Source organism: Ascaphus truei, chromosome 8 (assembly GCF_040206685.1).
Source record: "Ascaphus truei isolate aAscTru1 chromosome 8, aAscTru1.hap1, whole genome shotgun sequence".
Taxonomy (NCBI): Eukaryota; Metazoa; Chordata; class Amphibia; order Anura; family Ascaphidae; genus Ascaphus; species Ascaphus truei.
This window is the reverse complement of record NC_134490.1, coordinates 42,624,008-42,638,060: the sequence shown is the minus strand read 5'-3', so window position 1 is coordinate 42,638,060 and position 14,053 is coordinate 42,624,008. Positions and strand designations below refer to the sequence as shown.

General features: G+C 43.5%; 1 long non-coding RNA gene across 1 annotated transcript; it reads left to right on the top strand.

Moving 5' to 3' along the window:
* Positions 1-2,684: 2,684 nt before the first annotated feature.
* On the top strand, positions 2,685-8,874 carry LOC142501605 (uncharacterized). Its single transcript, XR_012803525.1, has 3 exons — positions 2,685-2,736; positions 7,840-8,031; positions 8,608-8,874. It is a non-coding gene; the product is annotated as an uncharacterized LOC142501605 (long non-coding RNA).
* The last annotated feature ends 5,179 nt before the right edge of the window (positions 8,875-14,053 follow it).

The window sequence follows — 14,053 nt, the reverse complement described above, 5'->3', positions numbered from 1 at the left end:
CTGCGCTGCCTGGAGACGCAGAGGCTGCAAACTGCCTCTCCACCCTCAGCCCCCAGACCGTGCAACTGAGCAGCTGCAATGTTTGAGGTGTGAAGGTGGACTGTGTAGAAGAGGGTGGTTGAGTGAGGTGGGTGTGTGCTTCTGAAAAGGAAGGTAACAAGTGTTACGTGTAAATAAATACATTGGCATGTTTCAGACATGCCAACAACCCTGCCTTTCCTCATGCGTGTGTGACGTCACGCTCCCTGCTTGGCCGGGAGATTTGTGGCTGGCTAGGTGTGCGCGGGGGGGGACGGGGAGGAGGGCGATTCGGGGGGCGTGGCCATGACGTCACCGAGCTGGTCCGCTCATGTGACGCCCGAGAGACTAATTCAATTTTGCTTGCTTCGCCAAGCAGCTAAGTGCCGAGCACGCACAGGCGCTCGCTCACGCGGACGACACACATTGCCTCAATGTGCTTCATCGCGGCCAGGGTGAGTGCACTCGCTTCAGTTAAAATCAATCTGTACGGCCATGCTCACGCGGCGCGAGCGCTCGCGCACGTATGCCCTCCTAAGCTAGGCGCTTGAGGAGATTTTTGATTTTCAAGTGCGCTGAAGGATCATATGACCCTTCAGCAACCAATCAGCGCCAGTCAATGTCCACAGCACACAGACACACACACAGCCACAAACACACACACACTTACACACAGAAATAGCCCCTATCCAGCCAATTACACGCCCCCGGCCATGCTCCCCCGCTCGCACTTGCAAAATTATACAGGACACCCTGCGCTCATGCTAGGAGAGTTGGTGATGTCACCGCTCTCAAGCATGTGCGCGCTCAGCTGCAGCGTGACCATCGCCTTACACAGCATTCTCAGCACAGCCTGGGTTAAAGAAGTGCAGAGCCAGTAAACCCACTCACAGACAGCTATTTCGACCTTCCTGTGAGCTGGAAGGATTGTATGCTAAGAGGTAATGGGAATAGACAGATTTGAAGACCTGTCTGAGACATGCAAATGTACCCACAAGTGGTATGTGTATTTGCTGTACATTGTATGTTGGGGAGGTTTTGTCACTTGTTTTCCCACCATAACTTGTTTCATGGTGTGTAAATGAGGAAGGGATTAGTGAGGTCTTATGAGCAGAGCGCCCTGAGGTTTTTAAATTTCTTCTGGGGTGCAGAATGAGGGGGTGTGTGTCTGCTACAGCCTAGTTTTATGCACAGGGGAACAGTGCACAGGAATATGTTAGAAGAAAAGCGGAAGGCTTCGTCTCAGAATGTGCACTCGGTTCTTAGATTCACGTAGTAAGTTCAACTTAAACAAGCCCCATACTGTAAGAGCAGCGATACTCGTGTAAAGTGCTTGCACTATAGATGAACTGCAGGACTGACCAATACTGGAGAACAGATCATCTCCATTGCAATTTATGGGACTAAAAATCTTATCCCCAAATTCCATATGGTGAGATGTGGGGGAACACAGTCATTGTTGGCACATTAATGTCCATTTATATTGAATAATGTCTGAGATCATAATCAACCAGTGACCACAGCCCTTAACCTGTCACTGCTATGTGATCCCATTTTAACCCTTTAAATCATATGTACAGGCAGACCTCGTTTTACAACGCTTCGTTTTACAACGAATGGCTTATCCAACGCTATGCAATGCATACCTATATTCATTTTTACAACGCCAAAACGACTTATCCAACGCTCTTACGACGCTTTGCAAAGTTGTTTATGTATATATAATATATATTATACTATATAATATATTATATTATATATTATGTTATATTATATATATAGTACAGTATTTGCACTATATAATTTATGTGTGTGCTGCATATCTTATTGTCTGCGTAAAATATTTTGTGCATTTTAGCATTAAAAATGCCTTCAGGAACGGAACCTTTCATTTAAACAGTGTTCCTATGGGAAAACGTGTTTCGCTTTACAACACCATTTTGAGTAACGCATTGTGTCGGATAACTGAGAACTTGTATACTATAAACTTTATTTCATATAGCGCTTTTCTCCTAACAGGACAATTACAGTATAGTGCGCTGTAAGCAGCACATGGGATTGTTACAGACACTCCCTGCCCAGATGTGTTTACACTATGATTTTGGTGCTTGAGGCACAGGAAGATAAAGTGACTTGCCCAACGTGACAAGGAGCTAACACTGGGAATTGAACCAGGTTCCTCTGATAGAAATTCAATTTCAATTTCATTGTTAGCAGTCAGTGCCTTTACTCACTGAGCCGCTCATTCTCCATAATGCTATTGCCATTAGGAAAGTTTGGTTTTAAGTGACACTGACCCTTTAACCCATGAAACATGTAACTGTCATTAGGTCACTTTGGTCATACATGGCACGTCCCATATATACATTAAATTCATTACTGTCATTAGGTCACATTTTATGTAGGATGAACTCTACTCCTTCCTTAAGAAAGGTGCACAGAATACATTATTCTTCTACAAAAAATGTTGAACCTATAGTATTAAATTCAACCAGCTGCCTCCTGAACTATGTTTGTGCCATTAGAAGCAGGTAATCTGACACTAATGTTTTCCTCTTCTGCACTTGTTTTTGCAATTCACCCTTATCTAAAAATCCCTGATTTGCAAATTCCATGGCTCTGAAATCAGATCTCAGCCAAATTGCTGTGGTTGTAAACAAACATATCCCAGATCATTACAGCAGCAGAACAAAGTCGTCTTGCTTAAATCTATGTACAGTGAGTATATCTTTATTTATATAGTACATACAGCTGTATTTAGCACTTTACAATGAGAATACAGTTCAGGGAATTCAGGGAGTTCAGTACAAAAAGTGCAATAAATAAAGTCAGACAATAGGAAAGGAAATCCCTGCCCCGGAGAGTTTACAATCTAAGTGGTATGATGGGAAACTAACAGAGACAGCAGGTGAGTGAATAAGGGCAGTAGATTGCAGTTCTTGACCACAATGGTTGGCAATGTGGGTGCGTTACAGTAGCCAAGAGTCTAGGTCAGGGGTCCTGAATGTAGTGCCTGGCACCACGGCTCCCGCCAAGTCTTTTGTGGGTGCCTGCGACTGACTGGTCAACCAGTTGATAATACGGAGTAGATCAGAGGTTTCCAACACATTGATTGCGAGCTACTAGTACCTCGCCGGCCACAGTGCCACCAACAGCTGCTGTGTGCTTCTCTCTCATGCCAGTCCATAAACCGAGTGTGAGGGAGTTGTACAGGGTCAGTGAGAGAAAAAGGTTTAAGGCGAACGAGAGCAGTAAAGATGAAAGGGTGGAAAGGAGACCGTTTTGGGTAGAACACAGGGGCATAGCGAGAGATCAGGGCTGACATGTCGGGAGGAGCATATGAGTGGAGAGCCTTGAAGGTAAGGAGGACAACTTTTGATCCAAAACTTGATAGGAAGCCATGAGAGGGATTTCAGGAGGAGATGAGCAGAGACTGTTTTGGGATCAAGTGAAATTATTCTAGCAGTAGAATTTTGGATAGGATGCAAAGGAGAAAGTTGTGAGGCAGGGAGGCCTGTTAGTAATATGTTACAATAATCCAGAGACAGGGAAGGATAACGGCAGGCATTAGAGTTTTAGCAGTAGCTTGACAGATGCTTCCCCCACCCCATGGGAAATTTAGCCATTACTACGTATGTGGTGCATGATACCTGCTGGTAACAGGAGGGCTGAGTCGTCCGCCGGTGGACACAGGACTAGGCTTCAGGGGTTCATACCCTACAGATTCTTTAGCAGTGCAGCACCTCCATCTGCCGAAGGAACTGAAGGTGATCTCCTTGTTAGAACGATTACCTCTCCCCCCAGTAATGTCACACACCAGGCAGGAGGTATAACAGGAACGGTTTATTGTCCTCACTGTACAGCACAGTACACGGCAGGGTTCTGCCCAATACAGCAACTGTCAGCTACTCACTGAAGGATGGTCCCTGGACGTTCACTACAGGCCAAGGGCACCGCAGCAGTCCCAGCTCTTCCCTGCCCCTCTGACAGAGGTTTGGTACACACTCACTCTCCTCCGGAGGGAAGAGGACCAGAGAAGGCCAATAGTCAGGCTCTTGGCTGTGTGAACTGGCCTTCTCAATTGGGTAGAGGCACTCCCAAATTTGGGGCTGCACTGCCCTTATGTACAGCCAGGAGGAGGGCACCAGGTCTGTCTCGTGATTGGTCATGCCCAGGCCTGATGTCACCACCTCCCGCTGTCACTCAAGTGCAGCTCCTCGGAGGGGGAAAACCCCATATCAACTACTGGCAACCTGATTGTACCAGGGCTTACAGCCAGTACAGGGCAGAATAGTAGCTATCAGGTGACCTGGCTACACAGAGAAAAGAGGGCATTTTAGCAATATTACGGGGGAAGAAGCTACAAGTTTTTGCAATGCCATGAATGTGAATGGAGAAGGAAAGGGAAGAGTCAAATGTCACTCCTAGGCAATGTGTATTGGCAACCGGATAGATGGTAGAACCATTTATGGTAATGGAAAACGGGGATATTTTGCCAGGATTAGGAGGAAAAAGGAGATGTCTCAGAACAGAGCCATGAGTTACACCAACAGATAGATCAACAGACGATGAAATCATGTTAGCAACCAAGACTGAAAATGTGCGATGGGAGAGGTATGATGAGAACCAGGATAGAGCTATGTTGTGGATACCAAGGGAGTTTAGAATATGAAAGAGAAGAGGGCGAGCAACAGTATCAAAGGCAGCAGAGGGATTAAGCAGTATTAGTAGGGAACAATGATGATGGGATTTGGCTTCATGTATAGCATTGGATACTTTAGTGAGCACAATCTCTCTAGAGAATGCTGTATGAAACCCAGATTATATAAGGTCCAGGAGGGCATGGAAATTAAGAAAATCGATCATACGGGAGAACACGAGACGTTCTAGCAGTTTGGAGGCAAAAGGCAGGAGGATTCAGGTCATTAGTTAGGAAGACACATACAGGTATGGTCTAGGGTGTTTTTGAGAATAGGTGTGACCACTGCATGCTTACATCAACATGTAACCTGTTCCTTTTTCTGACTTATCTTCTCCCTTATCCTCTACAATGTATTTATACTCTAAAAGGGAAGAAGAAGTGTGAATACATTTGATTATCTTATCGTTGGGAAAGATTGACAATCACAACTCTATTACATTGCCTCGTTTTAAATGATAAGAGATTTTTTTTCCAGAATTTCAAACATTGTATTTGAACCCTTTGGGTAAAATCCTTGGGTGCCCCAAGACATAGGCACTACTTCCGTTTTCAAGCTCAGGGTAGCCATGGTCACATGTCACGTGTCGCTCTGGTGCTGCAGCTTTTCTGGCGCTCAAAGGGTTAAAATACAAATGTAATTTAAAATAAAAAAATAGTTTTTTTTTTTTAATTTCTAATTTTTTTTTATGGAGTAACTACCACATAGTCTTGCCTATTAAACATATCACAATCATTAGTTCAATTTGGTCCATTACGGACTGTACTATTAATGTTCACTTGCAGTGAAACATGTACAGGTAGGTTCAAATCTCCATGAAGTGAAACATTTCTCTGTTTCAGTTTATCAAGTTTAGCACACGTGTGTTTTTTTGTGTCAAGTTTAAATCATCTCAATTTTTCCATGCTAAGAAAAAGGAAGAAAATATACATGGGAAAAGATTGTTTACACATCTTGAAGTGAATGTATTGTGGTTTGAAGAGTGTCAGTAGGAGATATGGTGGAGTTATACTGAGCAATGGGAGCAGTTATATCGAGCTGTAAGAGTAGTCATATGGAGCGGTTATATGGAGCACTTGGAGGAGTTATAGGGAGGAATTGTATAGAGCAATAGCTGGAGTTTTAGGTAAAAAGTTATATGGAGTAATATGAGGAATAAGATTTTGTTCACACAATCCCAGGAAGTCGTGGTCTTCTTGATACATAACCCATGTGGTTTATTATAAATCAGAACCTGAAAGTGATGTCACCTCCATGCTCTTCAATTCATTACCAAACTAACTGCTCTCCAGAGTACACAGTATTCTCTAGAAAATGCCAACCTGTATGTTGACGGTGCAAAGTGTAGAATAATATCTAATTTTTGCTGTCGCATAGTGAATAATTGACAGAGGGGATGGTCAGAGGTATGTCTGTATAACCATCATCTACAGGCTAAGACAGAAATAATTATTATTCTGGAGGCCAGGGTCATGTGTAAGATGATTAGCCCAGATAGTTTCAACTCGACCCTCTTTTCAAAGCACAACAAGTTCTGTTTCTTTTCTTCACTTTATTTGGGGAAAGCAGAATAAAAGACAGGCACTTGTGAAGAGATGTTGGTGTTTAGATAATGTCTCTCTGTGGGTACTTTGTAGTTAAGGACAGGTGAAAAGGGTAATCCTGCCACTAGAGCAGTTACAGCAGGTACTCACTCAGCCAGTGGGGATGGTGGAAAAGGAAGTCCCAATGTATGCTGGGTAGCAAGATAGCCTGGGGACAGACCATCTGTGGGCAGAGCAGAGGGGGAGAAAGCAGGCTAGCCCATTTGAGAGAAAGGCTGGGGCTGCTATAGCAACTCACTGAAATGTCTAAGGGAGCCACAACATGTAGCAATAATGTTGCATTTCTGATACAGCAAGCTGCTGGGACAGGGGAAATAACACTGTGTCTATCACATGGGCACTGTGTGTGTGCACAGAGCAAAACACATGCAGTTGGAAATGAGAAACTGACGGGCAGAACTGCAAGGAAGGGGGGGGGGGTGAAACAGAAATGTAGTTCTTGTTCCATGACAATTATCATGTTGACTAAACATAATGCAGGCTAAGCAACTTATTATGACCTCAATTGTGCAAAAATATAATTATATTTTTTTCTTATATATAAACTCAGTGCTGAACATAGTATTTCGCAAGCACAATGAGTCCCTGTCATGAAGAGCTTACAATCTAATATTAGAGAGACAATGTGGTAAAAAGAAGAGCTGGCACTAGGTTCTCCAATCTCAAGGGCATTGTTCTTACTTTGAAGCTACTGTGTTGAAGAGAGTACTTAATTACTGCTGTGATACCTTTTTATTCTGACAAGCTTTTAAGAGCAGTGGTCACTTCTGCTGGTCAACAAATTCGTTTTAGTTTTACTAGTTAAGAAAGCACAGAGGTGGTATTTTTTATGTCAGGAGGATGGGGTTAGTAGACCAACAGAAAAGAAGACACTAAACTATTTATTTATTTATAAAATGTTTTACCTGGAAGTAATACATTGAGTTACCTCTCGTTTTGAAGTATGTCCTAGTACAGAGTTATAACAATACATGGTTACATTAAATGAACAAGGTTATACAGTCAATTCACAGACATTTCATGGACAGTTACTGTAGAGTTGGAAAATAGGGTGCAGGGGATAAAAGGGTTGGAGAGATTCAGATTGAAATACAGCCATTTTAAAAACAACAAACGTCAGCAAACGGGTCACACCCTTTCGCTGCTTTTGGCTATGCGCCTTTGGGGCAATACAGATGTAGACTGAAGGGAATCCTCCTCCTACTTCTGCTGCAAGTCAGCAATAACTTCGTCTGAGCGGGTGGGTCTGTTTCTTGACCTTGGCGGTAATAATAGCATTCACTGTCTTCAACTCAGTCGTCAGGTCTTCAAAGACACTACGTAAGCAATGCTCCGTGTTCATCACTGTCCCACAAAGGCGAGTTTGAGCAGACCACCCTGTAGCTTTGCGTTAGCTTCTATCTCCTTTTCCAATCATTCGCAGAGGAGATTCCAATCATGCCTGGCAGTTTTGTGTGCATCTTCAGAGCTGGTCACTTATTGGTTCCGGCTCCACTTCCCTGGTTTTGTTTGTTGAGGGTTTGTCACTGTCAGAACCGGACAGAGACTTCTTCGGTGTACACGACTTCTGCTTTGGGCTCTCTGGAGATTCCGCCATTCCTGGGATGAATCTTCCATTCACAGCTGCGACATCTGAAGGGGGCTTCAGGACATCTCGTCCCCCTTTAGATGTTGCAGGGTCATCTCCGGACATGTCTACAACTTCCACGGTAAGCTGAGAATCTCTTTTTTTCCCACCTTTTTGCTTTGATGACTCCGTCCCATCAGGGATACTGGGGTCTCCTTCTTTGTTGTAAGCTTCACAGTTTCATTGTATCCACCATGCTTTTCTTGCAGTTGCGTTAGCTGGCGTTCAGCTGGTCCTGCTCTTTCTGCTGCTAATCATATTTCTGGTCATAGAGTTCAGGACACTTCCCTCATGTCTCTCTCTTTTCTCCCCCTCATGTCTCTCTCTCTCTCTCTCTCTCTCTCTCTCTCACTTTTCTCCCTTCATGCCTCTCTTTCTTTTTTCCCACGCATGTCTCTCTCTCTACTCCCATTCATGTCAGTCTCTCTTTTCCCATTGTGTCTCTCTCTTTTCTCCCCCTCTGTGTCTCTCGCTCTCTTTTCTCCCCCTCATGCCTCTTTCTTTTTCTCTCTCATGTATTTCTTTTCCCTTTTATGTATTTCTCTCTTGTTCTTCATTTTCTTTTTGTGTCCCTTCGTTTCTGTTTTCTTTCCTTTTCATGTCTTTTTTTTTTTCACCCTCATGATTTAACCCTTTCCCTCCCTCTCACCTTTTCCAGACTGTCTCTCAGGCTGAAGCTCAAGCCCCACGGAGCACTCCTTGAGGCTCCGCCCCCTGACCTAGGCCCCGCCCACCTACGGAGGCTCTGCAGAGGAAGGGATTTCCCCGCTGCCCTTCCCGCCGCATCTCAGGGCCCTGCAGGAAATTAATGTGGGGGCAAGGGGCCGGGCCCGGGACAGCAGTCCTTGCTGTCCCCCCTTTATTAGGATGTGGCCGCATACCATCTACCCCCGCCTGGCTCTATCTGAAGAGAAAGATGGGCTGCCGACCGGGGGGGGGGGGGGGGAGGGAGGGGAAAGAGTGGATCCCCCAAGAGTGCATTGCCCCGGACTTTGCCCGGGCTATAGTTACGCCCCTGCTATATTGGTTGAACCATAAACATGGCTAATGTCGGTAAAAAGCCATATGATATAGATTAGACTAAAGCAGGTGTCTCCAAACTGCGGTCCGGGGGCCACATCAGGCCCCCCCACAATATTTTATCCAGCCCGCAGCAACTTGATATATATATATTATTATTTTTTGCTCATTATATATCATTTCCCAGTGTAAGCGCGGCATCCTTTCTTTGTAATTGTCACATTTCTCTTTTGTTCTGAATCATATCATGCTGATTACCCCCAAAAGATCCAAATAAAACGTATTAATTCATTTATAAAATATATAAATATATAAAAATTATAAAAAGATTTTTTTTTCCTTTGGCCTGCGAAAATGTGTAGAATATACGATGTGATACACAGACCTGAAGAAAATAGAAACATACATTTTTACCAAAAAATCAAATAATGGCAAATTTGAGTTTGAGAGGGATTCAATATTTCTAAGCCAAGTACATTGATACATGTCTTAGAACTAAATATTTTGATGTATCTGCTACGTATGTATAATTACTCCTGCAATGGTGACGTGTGGCGTTATATACCTTCAAGTGTATCAGCAAAACACCATTCCCTTGACAACCCAATCACCTGCTAGGCCATTTTCCCTTGCTCAGAATCATTCACCTCTTTCTCACCTTCATAATCTAAAAAGATTCCAGCCTTGTTCTGGTCAAGCAAATATTTATCGCTTCCAAAGAGGTCAGTTGTCCAGTTTTGTTAGTTGGAGAGGAAAATGAACTTTAATGTTCAAAGGTTGTCCGATGCCCTGTAAATTGTGCATACAGTAGTGCAAAAGAGTATTTCTGCTGCTGACATGCAACAACATTCAAACAGACCAAAGAGTAGAGGTATTTATCCTCCTCAGCAAGAAGTGATTCCAAGCTTACTGTAAATATGGCGCTCTGTACTAAAAACAGTAGTTGTGGACTCAAGGTTTCAACAACGTACTGCAGATTATCTATTTTCATCAAGTATTTACTGAGAAATTAATTATGATGTAAAGTGTTATAGATAATGAACAAATTAGTTGTTCAGCAGATGGTCTTCAAAACTGGGCATGCTGCAACAGTCTAGATAATGTCTTACCAGTGAACTCTCTTATACTTGTCTTCTGGATTAAGTTTACAGGTGGCCTCCAGAGTAGGACAAAGTAGCTGTGAAATTTAAAGCACAGTTTACGGAATAGGGCACTTTAGACATGTGATCCAGGCCTGTACAGTTGCTGTGTCTTGGTGAGCACAGAAGATGCAGTTTAATAGCTGGACTCAATAGATATGTGCTCTGGAACTGTACTCGGTTATCTCCTAACCTCAATCATGGCAGTGACATGTTTAAGGCACTAGTCCCTCATAGAACCAAAGTGTACTAATGGCAGTGACATTCTTATTCTGGAGGCCAGGGTCATGTGTAAGATGATTAGCCCAAATAGTTTCAACTCGGCCCTCTTTCCAAAGCACAACAAGTTCTGTATCTTTTCTTTACTTTATTTGGGGAAAGCAGCATAAAGACAGGCACTTGTGAAGAGATGTTGATGTTTAGATAATGTCTCTCTGTGGGTGCTTTGTAGTTAAGGACAGGTGAAAAGGGTAATCCTGCCACTAGAGCAATTACAGCAGGGTACTCACTCAGCCGGGGTTGAAGGTGGAAAAGGAAGTCCCAATGTATGCTGGGTAGCAAGATAGCCTGTGGACAGACCATCTGTGGCAGAGCAGAGGGGGAGAACGCAGACTAGCTCATTTGAGAGTAAAAGCTGGGGCTGCTATAGCAACTCACTGAAAAGTCTAAGGGAGCCACAACATGTAGCAATAATGTTGCATTTTCTCACACAGCAAGCTGCTGGGACAGGGGAAACAACACTGTGTCTCTCACACGGGTACTGTGTGTGTGCACAGAGCAAAACACATGCAGCTGGGAATGAGAAACTGACGGGCAGAACTGCAAGGAAGGGGGGGGGGGGGTGAAACAGAAATGTAGTTCTTGTTCCATGACAATTCCTAAGGGGCTACATATGGATGATTGATGTCTTCTATTTTTTAAATTATTTTTTAAAGTTACTTTTTAAACATGGTGAGCTGAAACCTGAGTTTGCTTTGCTATCCTTTGGCGGCTCCCTTTTTTCTAATAAGACTGTGTGTTCAACAAGAGTTTGCTAAGGCAAACCCCCTTATTGGTAGAATAAGGATAAAGGAAAACACTTGATTGACAAACGCTCCCCCATTCAGAGGACCAAAACAAATGCAATTTATGATTCATTAAGAAACAAAAGGGGAGTATTTTTGCTTTTAGCACAGTTAGATTTGTTTAAGAAAGCCAATTGGACTGTTAAATTATTTAACAGAAACTATTTTTTTGGGACCAGCCACATGGTATTGCACCTTTGAAAACAGGGTAAACAGCTAATTAGTTATGTAGAAGGTCTAGTTTTGAGAGTTAAATTCTGTGTTCTTTCTGTGGATATGTGGGTTAGCAGTTTAGTTGCATTTCACACATGAGTTAGTAAAAGCAGTTGATTCAAATACAAACATTGAACTAGCTTGTTCTTCTGTAATTACCACATTTAATTGATTTTATATAATCACCATGGATGTAGGATCCAAATAAGCAGAACATCCCAGGCTTACAATTTCAGAACATCGGGGCTGTGTGTTCAACAGCATTATTATATCTGTATCTGTATCTGTATCTGTACTACTACTCTATATGATAGTGAGGGTCAGCAGTTATGTGTTAGTAAGCACTATCACAATGTGTGCATATAAAATATTTACCTTGTCTGACATTATTAAGTAGTTGAAAAATAATTTTACATCATTGAGTAGTTGAGAAACACAGAACAGTAATGGCAGTTTTATGATAAAGCTCTAAAAGGCAAACTTTTAATAATTAATAATTTTTAATAACTTTTTAATAATTATTTATAACTTTTAATAATCCCAATTATTTATTATTGGAAAGGCATAAAAAAGAAGGCTAGAGCACTTCTACGCGTTTCAGACAAGCTGTAGTGCTGTACCCTTCTTTTTTATGCCTTTCCAATAATAAATAATTATTTTGCAGACACCTGCTCCTCTGTTTGCTGTGCGCTGCACACACTTGTTTTGGACATTCCTGGATTTGGACGGCTGCACGCTGAGGAGATATTCCTGGGCAACAGTGAGTACCTCAATACTTATCCACGGGCCTTCCCAATGAGGAGGGGGAGGGACATCATTATTCTTTCCTCCCACCTTCAGGGAGACATAGAGCCCCTGGCATGGGTCTAAGACTGTGACTGAATCACTGTTTTATTACTTATAGTTCCCAGTGCTTGTTCTCCTTTTCACTATTGAATATTGCTATGGAGACAGGACCAAGCACTTGAGCACTACCCATTCCACATATACAGTGCCAGACAGACACTCCTTCGGGGTACACGACTTCTGCCTTGGGCCCTCTGGAGATTCTCCTTTCCCTCTCCATCTCTTTCCGTCACCCTCTCTTTTCCTCCGATTCTCTCTCTCTTTTTCCCAATCTCTCCCTCTCTTTCCCCCTCTCTCTCTCTTTCCCTCTCTCTTTTCCTCTCTCCTCTTTCCCTCTCTATTTCCACCTCCCTCTCCCTTTTTTCACCTCTCCCTCCCTTTCCCACACCCTCTTTCCCTCGCTCACTCCCTTTTTCCCTCTCCCTCTCGTTCCCTCTCCCTCTCTTTCCCTCCATCTCTTTCCCTCTTTCTCTCTCTTCCTCTCTTTCCCTCTCCCCCTCTCTCTCATTTTTCCATTTTCCTCTACTTCTCTATCCCTCCCCCCCTCCCTCTCTTTCTCTCTCCCTCTCTTTCTCTCTCACTCTCTTTTTCCCTTTTCCTCTTTCTTCTCCCTCTACCTCTCTATCCCTCACCCTCTCTCTCCCTCTCTTTCACTCTCCCTTTCTTTCCCTCCCCTCTCCATCTCTCTCTCTCTCTCTCTCTCTCTCTCTCTCTCTCTCTCTCTCTCTCTCTCTCTCTCTCTCTCTCTCTCTCTCTCTCTCTCTCTCTCTCTCTCTCTTACTCTCACTCTCTCGCTCTCTCTCTGATTCCCTCTCCTTTTCTTTCCCTCCTTCTCTTTCTCCCTCATCCTCTTTCCCTATCCTCTCTCTCTCTCTCTCTCTCTCTCTCTCTCTCTCTCTCTCTCTCTCTCTCTCTCTCTCTCTCTCTCTCTCTCTCTCTCTCTCTCTCTCTCTCTCTCTCTCTCTCTCTCTCTCTCTCTCTCCCTCTCCCTCTCTCTCTCTTCCCCTCTCAGTCTCCTTCTCTTTCCCTTACTCTCTTTCTCTTTCCCTCCTCCTCTTTCCTTCTCCCTTTCTTTCCTTTGCCTCTTTCCCTCTCCCTCTCCCTTTCCCCCTTTCCCTCTCCCTCTCTTTCACTCACCCTCTCCTTTATTTCCCTTCCCTCTCCTTCTCTTTCCCTTTCCCTCGTCCTCTTTCCTTCTCCCTTTCTTTCCTTTGCCTCTCTATCCCTCTCCCTTTCTCTCTCTTTCCTTCTCCCTCTCTTTCCCGTTCCCTCATCCCCTCTCTCCTTCGCCCTTTCTTTCCTTTCCCTCTCCCTCTCTCTTTCCCCTCTCTCTCTTTCCTTCAACCTCTCTCTCCCTTTTCCCTCTCAGTCTCCCTCTCTTTCCCTTCCCTCTCCCTTTCTTTCCCTTACCCTCTCCCTCTCTTTCCCTATCCCCCTCTCTCTCATTCCCTCTCCTTTCCCTCCCTTCTCCTTCTCTCTCCCTCTCCCTTTTTGGGAGTACCGACAAGTTCAGTATGACTTTACTAACGTAACATTAAGTCCCAGCGTTAACCTTGGAGAAACAGAACAAGAATCCCTGTTGCTGCACTCACTATAGGTTAAGATTCAAAATAATAAAATTGTATTGATAATCGAAAACATAAACTAATTAAAACCTAAGGGTAGCGCATGTCAGAGACAGCTAATGGATATAATATCCAAGGTGTACTGTAGAGAATGCATCTAATATAACCATATATGGGATAATAAATGCAATGTGATTACCACTGAATTCCGCTTTAAGTGTATATACTTGAAGTGTCTGAATATTTAAGCGTTAACC